The 14370-nt window shown below is 34.9% G+C and overlaps 1 protein-coding gene across 3 annotated transcripts in view; it reads left to right on the top strand.

Annotated features, from left to right (window-relative positions):
• The window catches only part of LOC123678819 (ras-associated and pleckstrin homology domains-containing protein 1), a 384693-nt gene that overhangs the window by 271142 nt on the left and 99181 nt on the right, over window positions 1-14370 (top strand). The window lies entirely within an intron of this gene.

The raw sequence follows: 14370 nt of genomic DNA, 5'->3' as shown, positions 1-14370 counted from the left end.
TTTTTCCACCAGTGTTACATATTGCCGGCCGAGAAGGCGCTTCAAGATGACCCAGAAGTTCTTTAGTTGTGAGAAATATGACTGCTAAATTTTACCACTTTTGTAATGAAATTTAACAATTTCAATGCGTTGTTGAAGCGAGTATCCTCCCATTTTTTATAAAGGCGTAGTTTTACTTGTAAAATGTCAAAAGATGTCAGCTTCAAAAGTGACAGCTTTCCAGATAGCAGGGTATTCAAAATGATACCTCTTATTGGGAGACCCTATATAGAACGGACCTTTTCCATACGAAATAGATCAAGAGAAAATTTAGGTTTCAATAGTCATTCCCAACGAAAAAAAAACTTGTCCTGAAATCATATTTTCAAAAGGCTGAAGTTCAATACGGTTGAATTAACGTAGAATTTTAATGAAGTGCGTAATAGATATCAAAGAACGAGGTAGTGGCTTGCACCAGAGTCCATAGTTACCTACACCATTGTGGTCATTTTAACAAAAAAAAGTATTCGGGTGTTACATAGGTACTATATGAATAATTGCATGTATCGCAATTTTTTTTATGTTCGCAAGCTTCCTCAGAAAGTTGTCATGGCTTACTACTGAAGATGATAAAGAAATAATTGGTCCATTGGAAATTTCAGTTTAAACAACCTCTAAGATTTTTTATCAAATGCACCCGCTAATTCATGATAATAAAATCTCGTAGAGATGAACCCAAGACGAATAGATCAATCGAAAACTTCAAATAAGACAATAAGTATTCATAAAAAACCCTGGGATATGTGGATGCCTTAGAACGTCACCGTTTGTGGTCCCATTTGAAACGAAAGGACGATCTAGAAAATAAAAAATAATCCCAAATATCTGGAATTTCGAGGCAGGACCAGCAGGTTTTTGCGAATTTAATCAGAGTGGCATTCCATTTTAATTACCGAAGACCACCGAACTAGAGGCAACGATATCCTGCTGGAATTTGTCAAACGAATGGTCCTGTCGTCTTGTTGCTGTGCAACGAGTTGAGGTATTCTCAGACCGGGGTCCGTTCCTTCGGATTCCAACGGATACGGGGGTTGTCCGTTTAGTTTGGAGACTTGCTGCCCAGATATTGTTCAAAGCTATTTGTATAGGGTTTTCCAATAAGACGTCCATTTTGATATAAGAAAACTAATATATTTCAGGAGAAATCAACGGATGTTTATTGCGTTGTGAAGAGGAAGTTATGCTTTAATATAATCGACAAAACGCGATAACAGTCAAATGGCCGCCATGGCTAAGGTTGTGGCACTCTATCTTTTTCATAAAATTTTCCATGACCAATTCGCTTGTTTACTGCTATATGTCTCGATGATTTCACGAATTTTATCTTTGAGGTTTTGAATCCATTGTGGAGCATTGGCATATACTTCATATTTCATGTAGTCCCAAAGAAAAAAGTCTAAAGGTGTTAAATCACAAGATCTTGGTGGTCAATTCGAGAAATAACAGGTAGCTTTTCTCGCAAAATTGTGATTGTTTCGTTGCTTGTGCGGCACATAGCACCGTCTTGTTGGCAATTATCGTCGTCCACATCAACAACTTTCAATTCTGGCCTTGAAAAAACATTAGTCATAGCTCAGTAGAGGAAGCATTAACAAACCTAGAAGGTGCTTCACGACAACCCAAAAGTGCTTCAGTTTCGCGAACTGTGACTGCAAAATTTTCAGCATTTTTGTAGTGAATTTCAACTATTTCAATGCGTTTTTGAAGAGTGTATCGTTCCATTTTTAGTAATGGCGTAGTTTTTACTTGTGGAATGGGCAAACGTACCTCTAAATCACGGTATGTTACACGACAATCTTGTATTATTATTGTTTGCTCAGCATACATATTTTTTGACCCAACAACCACAATTGAACTTACTATACCAGCCATAAACAGTTGTTTTGGTTGGAGCTTCATCCCCAAAAGTAGAATTAAGTTGTATTGTTGTGTTAAACCACGTCGAAAGTTATAAAAAATCTTTGCACGAAAATCTTCACAAGTTAATTCCATCTCTGCAAAGATATTTTTTTCAATTACTGCAAATAAAAAAAAATCAGCTTCAATGTTGCAACATTCTGAGTACGTTTATGCTAATAAAAGCATGTTTTACAATCAGATACGCCAATTTCCGAAATATAATTCGAAACCCTTCTAAAATAAATAATAGCTGCCCTCAAATTGCACCCTGGGGAACCCCATAAATGCATTTTTTTCCGACCACAATAATTTGTATAATTTCAAAAATAACCTTAACATCATAGTTCTCTCAATAATAGTTCCGTATAACTAGAGTGACCTAATAAAACACAGTGGTGACACGAACGGACTCACTTTTGATTGGCTGTCGGTTTCTTAGCACTGGCGTACCCAAGGGGGGCGGATAAGGGGGATATATCCCCCCCCCCCCCGGAGTAATATCCATTATATGTAACACCCTAATATATCACAATCTTATTATGAGTAAGCAAACTTCTTTGGAAAACTTCTTCAAAAGAAGGAAAATTTGAATTTTTTTTTTCTTTATCCCCCCCAAGGCTTATGTCTGGGTACGCCACTGTTTCTGAGCCAATATATGTCGACTTTTTGCTCACATTCTGCGTTCTCCTCATTTTTGGGATTCATTTAATTTGGTCTATATACAAATCTATCAGGCTCAATAATTTTAATTTTGACGAAATGACAGTTCAGTTCAGTCAATCGTATTCTTGAGTTCTAAGCCATTTTAAGGCTCAATTTGAACGTATAGTGTACTGTTTTTTATTAAGTCACTGTATCTTAACTCGGTTAAAACGCCCCCTGTAGCTTTTTTAATTTCATGATGAATTAATCCCACTTTAGTACTTTTATCGATTCTTTCAGGCGAGATAATCATTTCACTTCTCTAGTTTTTCAATAGTTTTCCAGTCTTGTCGAGCTCCATATCGAGTGTCCATCTCCAACTCGAAAAGACAATTTAAACCTTTCCCAATCGTGTGCATTCCTCGAACGCTGCCCTTGAAGAGTTAATCGACTACAAAATTAACGTCAGTATCGCCGATCCGACTCCTTTGTCCGTCAACGCTCCGAAAAAAGCCCTAACCCGATTCCGAAAGGATTCCGAAACGCTCTTCGAATTCTTGCAAGACTTAATTTCGTTTTACCGCTTTGCGACTCGCTATAATGGAACTAATTGCCGACGAGACTCGCGAAGATCGCGGCCAATCTTCGTCCCGGCCGGCGGCACACTTGAGTGCAGTTAAGCCACTCAGACACACGTCAGCCAAACCGTCAGGTTGCTCTTGTGAGCACAACACTTCACTCAATAAGTTCCGGGCTTAACCAGAAGAACAATTTTTTTTTTTGATTGGACTTAAGTCGTTTTTATCGATTCGTTAAAAAGAGCATTATCAAAGTGAAAGAAAATTTCTTTTCTTTTTCATTTAAGGTCGTTTTGCCTTGATTTCTTCACCCAATCGATGCAATAACGTTATGTAATATCCACCATTGATGGTTTTTACTATTGCCAAGAGAGTCGATGAGCATTGACAATTCTGCGGATGAATTCGAGAAGGAAAAAAAACCTAAACAGGTTCTTTTTCCTTCTCGAATAATACTGCTGAAACTAGCAGTATTGAGACAAATTCCGCAAAGAATTTTGCTGTCTTTCACTGTTCGTGAAAGATAGCGTATAGGAGAATTTCACAACCAGGTGAATGTGTTGGAAAGATCGAAATATGTTGATGAATTCCATATTTACGTTAGAATGAGTCGAGCGTAAATTGAGATATTCAATAATTTATAAAAGAAAGAAATTTCGAAATGATGAAAGAGAGTACTGACGTGAAGCCAGGAGCCTCTCTACATGTGGTCTCCTACGCTGTGATTGGAGCATTAACGATGAATTGGTTCTCCATATGAGGCGATAAAGAAAAAAATTTCGAATTCAACAACGTATCATACTCTGCAAAAATATCGAGTTTAGCTACGCAAATTTGAACTTTCTTTTTATTTTTTGTTTAAGAGGTAGGCTGGTGCCAGAATTGTCAAATAACTTGTTACTTTGTTCAGTTGTTATTCGAAGTCATCACTTGAGTTTTGTAAAAACCTGAATCCTGTTTGATAAGTAACGTCCTATTAATTACATATTCATGCTGATACTACCACTCTACATAGCGTACAACTGGCAAAGTCTGTAGAAATTGTTCTACATAATTTTAAAAACTCGAGTGATAGTTCACGTTACAATTGTCAACAAAGTTATTTGACAATTCTGGCTCCAGCCTATATATGGTGTTCAACGTCATTTCTGAGCAATATTCTATTGCTGTGTTCGTCAGTTAAGGCGGTCGAACAGTTTCCGTCGACCGCCTCGTTTCGACGACTTTATCTAACCAATCGCAATTCTAGCAATCGCGTAGTTCCGCCCAGCTACGGGATTGCTAAAATTGCGATTGGTTAGATGAAAGTCGTCGACCGCCGCGATCGACTGAAACTGTCCTAGGAGACCGTAGCTTTACGTATAACCTTTGAAGTTGCGATTTATGCTCTTATCAGAGTTTTTTTGAGTGATCAATCGGAAGAGGTGGAGAACTCTGAAAAAAAGTTTCAACATGGCTCATCATTTTTTTCTTGGTTGCCAAATTGCAGCTACCAGAACCAGATAGATTGCCGTCGCGTAGCGATGCGTGGCGTGGCAACACACAACTATGTTTCTTCTGTCTTCTTGAAGAACAAAGCCGCAAAATGGGTTATGGTGGATCTTCTAGAATCTAGAGGTTCTCTCCTCCGGCTCGTAAAATCCTGTCGATGTCGGGTCCGTCCGTGCCCGCTTTGAAGTCGTTTTAGTTTCGCCCACGGTCTTCGGACGCCGCAAAGTTCATTGATGACTGGTACACAAAGGGGTTCTTGGAAAAACGTTTTACGACATAGTTTGTGTTTGAGCTCGCATGTTCGGATTCTGTGAATATTACGCCGGTTGAGGTTCACGTTTCAGGTTTTGCAGGCTCGATGGTCTGGAATGAATGGAGTCTGTTGGACATCTGTGTTATCGAGTGCGTGATGTTTTCATTGTAGACTAATGAGCTGATTTGTTGATGTTCATTCAAGCTTTGAAATGAAGAATATAATACTAAATCTGCCTGGAATAGGGAGTAAGAGGCTATCATTTCGGCCGAATACATTGAGTTTTTTGGTGTGATTTTGGATGACCTATTTTGCTTCCTACTTTGTATATGTATATGGGAAATCAATAAATCTCTGTTATTATTGTTATATTTCATCTCTCAAAGTAAACTGTTTATGACAAGTTCATTTCTGTCTCAAAAATGAACTAGTACTCTTGAAATCATAAACAAAAACAAAATTTTGAAAAAAAATGTATCTTGATGAAAATTAGTCATTTGAAAATATTCTACAGGATGTTTCAAAATTTGGGATTAACAACAAACTTCTGATCAACCCTGTATAGTGACTAGCCAGCTCTTAACAGAAGATTGATTAGGCAAGCTGAAATCAATAATGTTATCTACAGTTCACTGTATACAATTTTAAAAATTGAGCTAAAAATAAGAACACTATGAGACTTCAAATTTTACTGAATCATTATGGCACAATAAGCAAAGCTATATCGTAAAAATTTCTTCATTTCTTCAAATTGGGTAAACTTTATATTTGTCCCTCAAAAATGAACTAGCCATAAAAACAATATGCTGAAAAGGAATGGTTATTGACGAAAATTGGTAATTTAAAAAAATGTCACTACGAAATTATTCCACAGAAGGTTTGAAAATAAGGATTTAACAACAAACTTCCGATTAACCCTGCATAGTGACTAATAAGCCATATTACAAAATATGCAAGTTGAAATTAATAATTTTATCTACAGTCTATCGAAATAATTTTTGAAGTTGAGCTGAAAATATGAAACCTATAAAACTTAAAATTTCACCAAATATCAACTTTTTTTTGCACCTGTGTGTATTGATAGGATAGCGATTCTCTATCTTACAACATATATTGCATAAAAAATGATCACCCTTTTCCCACAAATGACAACATGAAAATTATATACATGTGGAATCAAAAGGCACGAGACTCATCAATTTAGACTCCCTTGAATTTTATAAGCTTGTGTGCAGAAATAGTTAATGAACAAACAGAACTGTGTTATTCAAAAATTTTCTACGATTTCAAATATCACCTGAAATCCAAGACTTTTGCATAACCGTCAAAAATGTTTTCTCCTTTTATAGTTCTTTTTTAGTTTCTCTTATCATTTTTTTTCTACCTGAATTCATATAATATCCTGATCCATTCGTAGTACCTTCAGTTTCTGAAGACATACTTGAAATAACTTCAAAACAGCGCGGTTAAACAATGTAATCTCCAAATTAGAAATATCCAATAGTAAAAATATAGTATGTATAAGACTTGTTTTAAATTGGCATAGTGCAATCAATCTTATACTTGCATTAAATAGCAACCCTTCTCATGTATGATATTTTTCCGATTTCCCCTCATTCTTGAATAATGATTTCCTTGCATTTTTACCAAGAAAGTAGTACGTATATTCATATTGGTATAATCATCAAGACGACTTGAATTACAATACCGAATATGGTATTTGAAGTAACATTCCGTTATCCAATGGTATGCTCTATTTTTGGAGCTCCTATTTGAAGAAAATCCTAGAGATTTCTCTCAAAAGTTGTACAATCTTCATCATTGGTAGCGTCAATTCCTACTTCAATTATTCAATACTGAGCATTATATCAACAACAAGTGGTTGTTAATATTTGCAAGTAATCTTTCTTATCTGTATACTGAGCGATTAGAATATGGCTAAATAATTTCGTAAACAATATTCTTATTGTTCGTTCAATGAAGTGGGATAATCTAAACTATATTTCCTTGTCAACTATTGTAAATGAATCAAAAATTCTAAAGAACGTATTCATTTTAGACTCTAGAGAATGAAAACGTAATGAGATTTTGGAAAATAATCGAGTATTGTAAAAATGAACAGTAGCCAGCGAAATAGCAGGTTTGCAATTAAATTATGGAATGAAGTGTCAGGCAAGGCCATTCTTAGAATTGTTAATGTGCAGATATTCGTCATCACAACAATTCACAATGTTCACAAGGATATCGCATATGTAATTTTCGTAAATATTGATATATCAACTTACCTTGGTTTTGGTCGTAGGATCACGTTAAAAACGATAATTTTTAGTTCGCGAATTTCATTTCGTAATAGTATCCTCTTGAGAATTGCTAGTGGAAAAATAAACAGCACTCAGGCACAAAACTGTCAGTGAAAATTTTCCATAAAACACATTTTGATCCTCTTTTCGAATCTGATAACAAACCGTTAATTTATATTTCTGTTTATTGAAGAATATGAGAAAAAAATTTGGGTTTCAAATTGAAATAATTATTCGGAAATCAATTGTCTCTTGAAACAGGGTGGTCTACCCAATTTTTCATAACTTTTTCCATTACTTTGGCTGCATTTCATCAATGTTCAACGTTGATTGAAGTATTTCCAAATGAGCACTGATTTTGATAGAACAATTTCTCAACATTGTTGACTCACTGTACACAAATGACATAATAAATGTCAAAAAATAATACACAGTGTTGCCATTATAAATTGCAACCTTCCTATTGAAGAATCTGTTATAAATTGAATAAGAAATAATTTACTATCTAGAAAGAAATGATACACAATATCAACATACTTGAGATTTGTTCAAAACTCGACCATTTGATGATACTCTGCAAATATATTTCAAAAAAATAATTGCGAAGCCTTCAGAATTATGTGTTACTCGAACCCTATTGCCATTAGATTCTAGGGGTTGCCACCCCTCTCAAGGGTATTAATATAGTACACCCACGAATATACAATCCCAAGATACCATCTCCAAAAAAAATCAATTGTCTTAGAGTGGGACACGCCGTATACAGGGTGTTCCTAATTTGAAGGAACAAAAGAAAATGTGAGATGCCTTGGATAATTCAAAGAATGAAACTCCTATGAATATGCTTTGTTTTCGAGATAAATGTCTTTTCGTGCTACCCATCGGGAAAATAAGCACCAAATTAATAACCCATCTATTTATAAACGTTTATGATAATTTTAATTTTCCTGAGGATTTCGAGAGAATTGTTTGAAATTTTTTTTCTCGAAATTGGTGGAAGATACGACAAAACTACAGAAAACCGAAAAATTTAGTATACAGTTATATTTTCTTTTTACATTTTTTTAAACTACCAGTGGTCAACCATAAAAAAGTTCTGGAGGAAAAAAGCGGTTACTGTTCCAAAAAATCTCACCCTCTAGATTTGCAATCGTAATTGGCATATCACGTCATGTAAACTCTAAATTGGAGTAACTATGGCAAATTTCAGTTGAATATCTTTGAGTTTTGCAGATGCTATGAGCATAAAACTTGAAAAAAATCAAACTTTAACAATCTGTTGGAATCTAGAGAACAAGCGTTTACGAGCTCAAGTTTATAGGACTTTTTCTTCTTAAAAACGTCCAGGGAATCTCTCACTTTCATTTGTAACTTGAATTCAGTAACAACCTATATTATCTCAATATTTTTTTGTCATTCCCTTCTATCAGAATTGCTTACGAAAACAAAACCTGCACAAAATAAACTGAGAAAATATCCCTGGTATCATTACCAGTCCTATGTATCATTAGTAATGATTGGCAGTACCATTATCGCATCACGTGTGTTATGTGAAAAGTGCTTGCGAAATCTCTGGCGTACTTCATAATCATTTCGCTCCACAGCAATCAATTCATTAGAGCTAAGCGTAGGCAGCAAATTCGTCCTGAATATCTTGACGAATTACAAATCGGAATGATCTAGTTCCTACTCCCACGTTTAGCGCGAAACGCTCAACAATCTTGAAAAAAAAAATCCCGACGGCATTCACCAATACGAGGCTTATTGATATTAATGACATCGTGAACACCCTCAACGGTAATTTTCATCTGGAACGTGACCTCTTCTCGCTGCATTACTCCTCCAAGTTCGTATACAGGGTGTGCATGTGAAGTAGACGGAGTAGTAGTACGAAATTCGAAGGCATACTCAAGCTGATTTGGATTCGAAGAGGTGGTACCTACTGACAATTTATTGAGGCAACAAGGCATGTCGGGGAAATAAATTGATTTATAAATTATGTATTTTTATGGGTAATAAAGTCAATGAAAATTAATGTCGAGATGATGATAATCTGTTTACAGTGTTTCTACCGTTATTTTAATATTGCGTTTTATTTCATAGTTAATGGTTTCTTATCATAGCAATTATTGAGTGGTTTCTGCTTTTTCAACTAAATTTGACTTGAAAATTGGAGTCTAACTTCGTTTATATTTGTTTCGTTTTAAAAATAACTTTCTCATAGGGATTGGAAGTTCATGATTACTATAATTTAATCAAAACAAACACTATTCAATGAAAATTTGTCAACATTTTTTGTCAATTCAGTTTTTTATAAAATGAGTACCATTGGAAAGTTCCAGCTTAGGACTTTATATCCCCTTTATTAGTTAATTCGATGTGGGAGATTACATACTATCAGTTAGGAGACCTGTCTATTGTTCTACAAGTTATAGAGTGTAAACTGAAATTTTCGAGAATATTTTGATAATTTTCCCCTGATGGGGAAAAACACGGTTGTGAATTTTTTTTAAATTTCTTAAAGATCAACTCTTGACCTATGACAAGTAGTTCTATTGATATAACAAGTTCCAACATGACACTATAATACTCAGAGTAATGAATATGGATAAAAGGTGCATATTATTATTATTATTATATGTCATTTTCAGTAAGCAAATTTTATCCTCAACTATCAAATTTGGCATGAAAATTAAAATATATCAGTGATACGATATTTCAATCAATTCACTAGTTTCTCCACAAAGAGCGCACTTCTTATGTCCCAAAGTGAATCAACGTTTCGTATTTACTCAAAATATATTGAAATTCAGAGAACCAACTTCTAACGTGCCAAACGACGAGAAACAACCGATGACACTAGGAGAGCAAAAGTTGCCAAATCTTGGATTTCAGCAGGTAGATCAGAATACAATAAATATTCTGCTTTTTATAAATTCGACAATTAGGAAAAATATCGGATTCCAAGTATTCAAATTAGCATATTTAATGGGGAATCACTCAAATAAATTCCATTCAATATAATATACATTCATAACGATATAGTAAAATTGTGGATTTGAAATTATATCACAATCCGACAACGTAATCTAACCATGTTAGGGGCATGTAAAAATTGCGTATAGGTACTCCCTCTATCTATATGTTCATTACTCTATGCTATAATATCACTTTTGTCATTAATTCGATTTTGTAGATTAGGAAAATGCTATTGTTTATGGAATCAGACCATTATTCCAGATGTTACAGCTTGAAAACTGGAATTTTCGAAAATTTTTTGATTATATTCGTCAGACCGTCATTTTTTGATGAGGCATGATATGGACTTGGAATTTTTTACCAATTTTTTTCAAACTATTTTGGTTGGAATATCGAAAACTCTAAAAGCTACGGAAAAATGGTATACGTCATTAGAATCTACGGTCTATCTCAGACAAATTCTACCAAAATCGAAGAACTAGACTTGCAATTATAAAAGTTTCACGCAATGAAGAAAACCGTCATAGTTAAGCAACCTTACATCCCCTAGCTGACTGGGCCTAATTTGTTGCAAATAATCTCTAGTATGTCCCGTTCGAAGGATCACGTCGAATTTCTATTCATCCTGTATATAATCAGTTTTATGAAGGGTCAATTTTTGAATGGTCAGTGTTGTTTTCCGCATATTTGAATGAAAAAATCCTTTTTATCTCCCAATTTCTCTGGAAATCAGTCAAACCACTCTCGGTAATTCTAACCTAAAACCCCCACATTAAAAGGATTCCCAACGTTCAACAAGGGGTCAATTTACCCATTTAAACCCCCACTTGGGCGGGAAACGCCGCGTTAATCAAACTACAATAAAAAATTACCGGTCTTCATTGTTCCCCAACTTGATAAAGTATTCATGACACAAAAGCGGCCGTATACCCGAAAAAGGCCATAGAACGACCATAAAGCATGGAAGATGTCAGCTTACCTCATGACCTGAAGCAGTAAAAGAGTCTATCTATCGGTCTTCCTCCAATTCCACGAATGTGGGTGGTTTGTTGTTACGACTACAAATGACGTTTTTATTATTTACTTGATACTCGACTTTAGCTCCCTCATCCCCATAGAATATGCTAATGTCGTGGTTTGTCATTTTAAATAATACCTCCTTCGTTTTATACCGATCTTTATTGTTTGTTTAGGCGTAAGATTCTGGAAATCCTCCTATTCAAGAGGACATTCGGATTGAGACAGAGTTGTGGCAAGGATTTCGAAGAATATCCTGATATAATATCTGCTTTGAATCACATTATACACTCACCGGCAAAAAAATTCGGCCACCCAAAATTTTGCTGAAGTTTGTTGTCCAAGAATTTGTTTGATTTTAAAACCAACTCCAGAAAGTTTTTCAAAATTGTTGATAGCTCATTTATACAGGTTTAAGAAAACCTTGTATTTGTAGTTTGTTATTTCTTAATATTCTGTGGACCGAGAAATTTGTAGAGTTTACGTTCAGTTTATTACTAAGACCATCCTTTTCGCCATCTTTCAGTTTTTATTTCACCTTGATATCTTAATTTCTTATGTAGATTCATGTATTCAAATTAAAGCCTGGAATTTTATAAACACGCCAAGCTCTATTGAGGAACAGGCCGGTATATCAAGAGCAGCACGTACCCTTTTTTTTATTGATAACAGATCTCTTAATCCTCAACGTTACATACAAGACGTTCTTCAGGAAGCTGTTGTTCCCTATGCTCCATTTGTTGGAGATGACATCATTTTAATGCACGACAATGCAAGACAGCATGTGAAAAATATTGTAAACCAATATTTGCATGAGGTTGAAATCCAACGATTAGAATGGCCTCCATGTAGCCCGGATCTTAATCCAATTGAACATTCAAAGAAATTCAAAGAAAATTTGTCGTCGTCCTTTACTACCCGAAACATTTGAGGAACTGAGTTTTGCGTTTCAATCTGAATATGACGCAATTCCTCAAGATCGCATTATTCGTCTTATCAATTTGATGTCTTGGCGATTGCGTGCAGTTATTTCCTCTAGCGGTGGGCATACGAAACAATGAAAAATCCATTAAGTTTTTTTTTTTTCGAATTTCTGTTGATAAAACATTACCAATTAAATTTTCTCCCTAAAACAATTTCAGGTTTTTATTTGAATATGTGTATCTTCAAAAGAAATTAAGATATCAAGGTGAAATAAAAACTGATATTTAAGGTTTTTATTTGAATATGTGTATGTTTAAAAAATTAATCAAGATATCAAGGTGAAATGAAAACTGAAAGATGGCGAAAAGAATGGTATTTGTCATGAACTGAGCGTAAATTCTACAAATTTTCCGAACTGTTCCACGGGGTGTTAAGAAATTGAACTATAACTACATGGTTTTTTCCATCTTATATGAATAAGGTGTCATATTTTTGGAAAACTTTTCGGGAGTTTGTTTTACTACCAAAAATTTTTCTTTAATCTTTAATGTAACTAGAAACAATTGAAGTCGATGGAAAACACGAAAGTTCTTGGTCTATGAACTTCAGCAAAATTTGAGATGGCCGAGTCTTTTTGCCGGTGAGTGTAGATATACTTATATTATTTTCGTTCGCACATGTTCCACAGGTGCACATTTTGCCCAAATGCTAGGTAATTTGGGAATTTTCAATTTTTGTCATAGTTTTTCTCATTTTTTTCAGATTAATTTTGTCGGTGTTCATTTCTTTTAGGAATATCTTTTCGAATCTTCACATGGAGATTTCTATTCTTATCTGTTTTGCAGACATGCCAGCGTTCAGTTTCAATTGAGAATCTCATAAAGTGATTAATAAAAGATGTTATGTCGTGTTCTCTGCAGATATATTCCCCTTCACTGTCTATGTACCACTATGACTGTTGTCGAGTCGTGTCTTAAAATATCTACGAAGGACCCCTTCCTTCTCATGTCACCCGCACCCTATCAAAAAAGACGAGACAGGACCGAACTCAGATTTATTCAAAACTTGTATCAGAATATGTGTTCAATGAAAGTCGAAAATTCATTCTTCTTTTAACGAAAGAAAAAATCGGGAGGAGATGGATACATAAGGTTCTTCTGAATACCCGAACACAATATTCTACCAGATTGAGATTTGGAGATCTTGGGGGCCATATTAAAACTTGAAAACGAGCTACGAAGGAGCAAGTTCTCGAACGCATGAGTGTTGGAATTGCCTTATGCAACGAGTATTAGACGATATTTACTCTATTTCAGTCAAGTTTTATGAAATATTCTCGAAATTCAATGAAAAATTCAGATTATACGTCCTAGTGACTTTTGTATTGTATCTTGGCAGTTGGTGCGACTGTTGCGGAAATTGACAGATTACGGAATTTGAATTTGAATCGTACGTTTTGAATTTTGAAGTAATTCACAATTACGCATTGAATTTGTGAATCTTATGTCTTATGTCTGACGAAATCGATTTGAGACCACCAAAATCAAGAGAAATTGCGAATAATGTTGCAAATCATTCCACTATATCCAAATTATATCAAATTGACGTGTGTTGAAAATTGATAAGATCGGAAGTCAGTGTAGACAATCACAAAACGAAAAATATAACTGAAAACAATGGTGTAATGAGTTCAAAAATATTATTGTTGTCGTTGTTCAGGTGTCAAAAGCACAATTTTAACGGGAAGTGGATAGCCTTGCAAATCTAATTATCCGGCGAAATTGCTCGCATCAAAGCAGTCCTTGGATCTCCAACAGGAAGTGAACTCAGTACAGCGAAAATTTATCGAAGTCCTCTAATCTTGTTTATGATGCGGTAGATCCTGTTGTCATCTCCATTTCCGTTCTAGATAATTTTTCATGAAAATCTATCTGGTCGCGAGAACAATGCGAAAATGCAAAGCAGGCTTACCAACCTGCTGTTCACCTTCAACCGAAGAATGATGATTAAACATTTATCCCAGTCGTGCCATATCTTAGATGGCCTCGTTTCATTTGAGTTTATCATGCAAGATATTTAATTGGGTTCATTTGCGAATGATAAATTGATAAAACAACTGAGGAATTCGGGTTCATTGGATCGAAGGAGAAAAAGATTCCAATTTTTAATAATACACAATGATTTATTATCTAATTGAAAACACTGGAAATTGTTTATTATGATTGAATGCTGTATTCTGCAACAGTTG

The sequence above is a fragment of the Harmonia axyridis genome, chromosome 4 (genome assembly GCF_914767665.1).
Source record: "Harmonia axyridis chromosome 4, icHarAxyr1.1, whole genome shotgun sequence".
Classification (NCBI taxonomy): domain Eukaryota; kingdom Metazoa; phylum Arthropoda; class Insecta; order Coleoptera; family Coccinellidae; genus Harmonia; species Harmonia axyridis.
Note: the sequence above shows the minus strand (reverse complement) of the source record. Positions and strands in the feature narration are given on the sequence as shown.